This window comes from Bos indicus x Bos taurus, chromosome 5, assembly GCF_003369695.1.
Source record: "Bos indicus x Bos taurus breed Angus x Brahman F1 hybrid chromosome 5, Bos_hybrid_MaternalHap_v2.0, whole genome shotgun sequence".
NCBI lineage: Eukaryota > Metazoa > Chordata > Mammalia > Artiodactyla > Bovidae > Bos > Bos indicus x Bos taurus.
This window is the reverse complement of record NC_040080.1, coordinates 12,733,289-12,738,057: the sequence shown is the minus strand read 5'-3', so window position 1 is coordinate 12,738,057 and position 4,769 is coordinate 12,733,289.

Genomic DNA, 4,769 nt, shown 5'->3' with positions numbered 1-4,769 from the left:
GACAGTGACAAAAACGAAAGTGTTTATTTTTGCTGTCGGCTTGGCTGAGTGTTAAGGGAGGAACACTTCCCCCAGGAGGTTAAGACTCCCACTAAGATTGCCTTTCTCCTGGGCAGAGGGCAAAGGCCACAGAACACAGGCCAGTCAGACATGAACTGTCCTTAATTCTCTCAGCCCTAAGCTGAGGGGCTCTTACTCCTTTCTGGACAGCAGCCTCAAGAAGTGTCACCAGAGGGCACCAGAGACCCTCCTCTTAAGCAAAATAATCATCTGGGAACATAAAGATGCCACTTTGGTAAGAGTGAGTGAAAAATTCAGTATTTTACCAGTGCCATGTGTGTGTTTTTTTTTTTTTTTAAATAATGTATATATTTTAAATTAGCCATTTTTCAATAAAACATAGTGGAAAATGTTCTATTTGAGCTTTCTATAATTTCTTGTTAAAACCACATTTATACTTGTTGATGACTCTGTTTACTTACCTGTCCATGATTTCTGCAGTGCTATACATTTATGATACATCCCTTGAGATTGTCTTGGAGGTAGCAGGAAAGAGAGTACAAGATGATGGCACTAAAACCATATCCATTTTTTTCATCTCTGTCCTTTTTTCAGCAAATAACTGTCCATCTGGGGCAAAGTAATTGTGAACATACCTAGACAGCCTCTGAGAATTCAGTTGGTCTTGACTTAGTATGGTTTAGCTGTGGTTTTTCCAATAGTCATGTACAGATGTGAGCGTTGGACCATAAAGAAGGCTGAGTGCCAAAGAATTGATGCCTTTGAATTGTGGTGCTGGAAAATACTCTTGAAGAGTCCCTTGGACAGCACAGAGATCAAACCAGTCAGTCCTAAAGGAAATCAGCCCAGAGTATTCATTGGAAGGACTGATGCTGAAGCTGGAGCGCCAGTACTTAATATGAAAAGACTTGATATGAAAAGGTATCTGTACCTGATACGAAAAGCCGACTCACTGGAAAAGACCCTGATGTTGGGAAAGATTGAGAGCAGGAGGAAGAAAGGGAGCAGCAGAGGATGGGATGGTTGGATGGCATCACTGACTCAATGGACATGACTTTGAGCAAACTAGGAGATAGTGAACGACAGGGAAGTCTGGCATGCTACAGTTCATGGGGTCACAAAGAGACACGATTTAGTGGCTGAACACAACAGTGGCTTAGAATAGCATCATTCTAATGTACCCACGACAGAGGAAAGGACTCAGGTGTTCATATTTGTGTTAAGGAAAACTGTTAGTAGGCGATGCTGTGTTTTATTTTTTTTTCTAAAGCTGATGGTAGCACATCAAGTGTCTTTCACTAATAAACTGAGACAGGTTCCCAAGGGGACCAGTCCTGGGCTTTCAAGGGATGTTGGTCAGTGGGTGGTACCTCCTTTTGTCCTGACACTCAAGGCCTTGGCTGTCCGTGATTGTTGCTGTTTTGATGCTGGAGAAACAAAAAGGCTTATTAAATCACAGAATTTCAGAGTAAGAAGGAATCTCAGAGATCATGTCGAGATACAGCATTTTATTTTATGTGAAAATCAGGCCTGCCACCACTGACTTGACCAACCAGTCAGTAATGTTTCTAACACCCTAGCCTCAATTCCAGTGATGTTCATCTTCACATTAACCACACACTAGTGTATGGCACCCCACTCCAGTACTCTTGCCGGGAAAATCCCATGGACGGAGGAGCCTGGTAGGCTGCACTCCATGGGGTCGCTAAGAGTCGGACACGACTGAGCAACTTCACTTTGACTTTTCACTTTCATGCACTGGACAAGGAAATGGCAACCCACTCCAACTCTTGCCTGGAAAATCCCATGGACGGAGGAGCTTGGTGGGCTGTAGTCCATGGGGTCACAAAGAGTTGGACACGACTGAGCGACTTCACTTTCACTTTTCACTTTCCTGCATTGGAGAAGGAAATGGCAACCCACTCCAGTGTTCTTGCCTGGAGAATCCCAGGGACACGGAGCCTTGTGGGCTGCCGTCTATGGGGTCGCACAGAGTCAGACGCTACTGAAGCGACTTAGCAGCAGCAGCATATGTAAAATAGATAACCAACAAGGACCTACTGTATAGCACAGAGAACTCTAATCAATATCTTGTAATAATCTATATGCGAAAATAATTTGAAAAAATATATATACATATATATATATAACTGAGTCTGTGCTATCCACCTAGTACTAACATTGTGAATCAACTGTCTTCAATAAAAGAAAGTTAAACACAATTATCATGTGATCCTGTACTTTGACTCCTTAGGTATACACCCAAGATAAATTACCCATCCAGAAAAATTGTACAAAAATGTTCAAAGCAGCATTATTCATAGTAGCTAAAAAGTAAAAGCAACCCATGTCCAATTATAATCAACTGTTCTGTTTTTTGGCTTCAGTTGACTTCCTATGAATTTCTCACCATAGCAGGTTGTATTTAATACCATTCATTCTTTCATTCAGCATTTCACTTTAAGGTGCTTTGTCCTAGAAATTCTGCTGGATCTTAAGTTTGTAGAGAACACAGAAACAGCGTGCTCCAAAGGTTGGCAGGAAGGTGAGTGCTGTGGGTGCAGAGGACAGGAGGCGGAGAAAGTGGCTCAAATGAGGTAACGTTGAGCCGAATCAGCGGTGCTTTTGGAGGAAGAGAACTGGGTATTTCAGATGGAAAAACAACAAGAGCAAAGGCAGGGAGAGTGGAAAGTTTGGGGAAGTGTGATACGGGAGACAGGCATAGGACATGGGATGAAATTTCATTTTATGCAATGATATAAATCTGTTACATATTTTAAAATCTTTTGCAATAATTGGAAACATTTGGTTTTGCTTAAAAAGGGGGGAGGGGAGCCCCAATAACCAAAATCAGAAACAGTGATACCAATTCATGTATGAAGAAAGAATTTGAAAAGCATACTCACTTTCTTAAAAATCAGGAGTAAGAAGTAAGTATGATGCAATAATAAATCTATGAAACATTTATTTCTTGGGAAATCTTTGAGGGTAAGGTACAGTCCAGTGTTCTTGCCTAGAGAATCCCATGGACAGAGGAGCCTGCTGGGCTGCTGTCCATGGGGTCGCACAGAGACGGACACAACTGAAGTGCCTTAACAAGCAAGCAAGGTACAGTCTATCAGGGTTTACTGCAGTATCTACAGCAACCAAGCAAAGGATGGTCTTTAGGTCTTCAGAAAAAAAGCCTTATCTGCTTTGTCTTTTAAAGTTTCTCTTTTAGCTTTTAACTTAGGAATCAGTTCAGTTCAGTTCAGTCGCTCAGTCGTGTCCGAGTCTTTGTGACCCTGTGAATCGCAGCACACCAGGCCTCCCTGTCCATCACCAGTTTCTGGAGTTCACTCAGACTCATGTGCATTCAGTCGGTGATGCCATCCAGCCATCTCATCCTCTGTCATCCCCTTCTTTTGCCCCCAATCCCTCCCAGCATCAGTCTTTTCCAATGAGTCAGCTCTGCATGAGGTGGCCATAATATTGGAGTTTCAGCTTTAGCATCAGTCCTTCCAATGAACACTCAGGACTGATCTCCTTTAGAATGGACTGGTTGGATCTCCTTGCAGTCCAAGGGACTCTCAAGAGTCTTCTCCAACATCACAGTTCAAAAGCATCAATTCTTCAGTGCCCAGCTTTCTTCACAGTCCAACTCTCACATCTATACATGACCCCTGGAAAAACCATAGCCTTAACTAGATGGACCTTTTTTGGCAAAGTAATGTCTCTGCTTTTCAATATGCTATCTAGGTTGATCATAACTTTCCTTCCAAGGAGTAAGCGTCTTTTAATTTCATGGCTGCAATTCTGACACTGTTTCCACTGTTTCCCCATCTATTTCCCATGAAGTGATGGGACCAGATGCCATGATCTTCGTTTTCTGAATGTTGAGGTTTAAGCCAACTTTTTCACTCTCCTCCATAAATCACTTTAAAAAATTTATTGAAATACAGTTGATTTATAATGTGTTAATTTCTACCATACTGCAAAGTGATTCACATACATACATATATTATTTTTTAAAATATTCTTTGTGGTTTATCAGAATATTGAATATAGTTCCCTGTGCTATATATACAGTTGTTTAGTTGCTAAGTCATATCCATCTCTTTGCAACCTCATGGACTGTAGCCTGCTCGGCTACAGCCATTCATACCATGGAGTTCTCCTGGCATGAATACTGGAGTGGGTTGCCATTTCCCTCTCCATAAATCACTTTTTATCCATGAAATTTATGTGATTTTGCCCAACAGAAAATAGCTCTGGCTATGTTATTTTTGGTTCAGTCTTATGATTCCCACTGCTCTCCACCCACACCACACTAGGTTGGCTACCAAGATTCACCCTTAATATTTACAACATAGCAGACGGTCCTGTCACCACTCACTGCACACAAGAACAGAAGGAAATCGAGGGCTATAGCCCTGATCCAGGAGAGGAATTCAAGGCCAGGTTTCAAGGGAAACATTAGGACTGGAGAGGAAGGGGCAGGTCTGAGGAGCATTCACGAGTAGAAAGGACATTGTTTCTTTGTGATGGAGAAGATGTAAGTGTTAGAAAAGAGTCAAGGGTAGTTCTTTTTTTGTGTGTCTAGCTGCGTGCCAGATCTTAGTTCCCCAACCAGGGATCAAACCTAGGCTCCCTGCAGTGGAAGCACAGAGTCCTGACCACTGGACTGCCAGGGAGTCCGGAGAGCAGTTCTCTAACCTCAAAGTTTCCGGCTGGGGCACCATGTATACGTGACACTATTAAGTGAGATT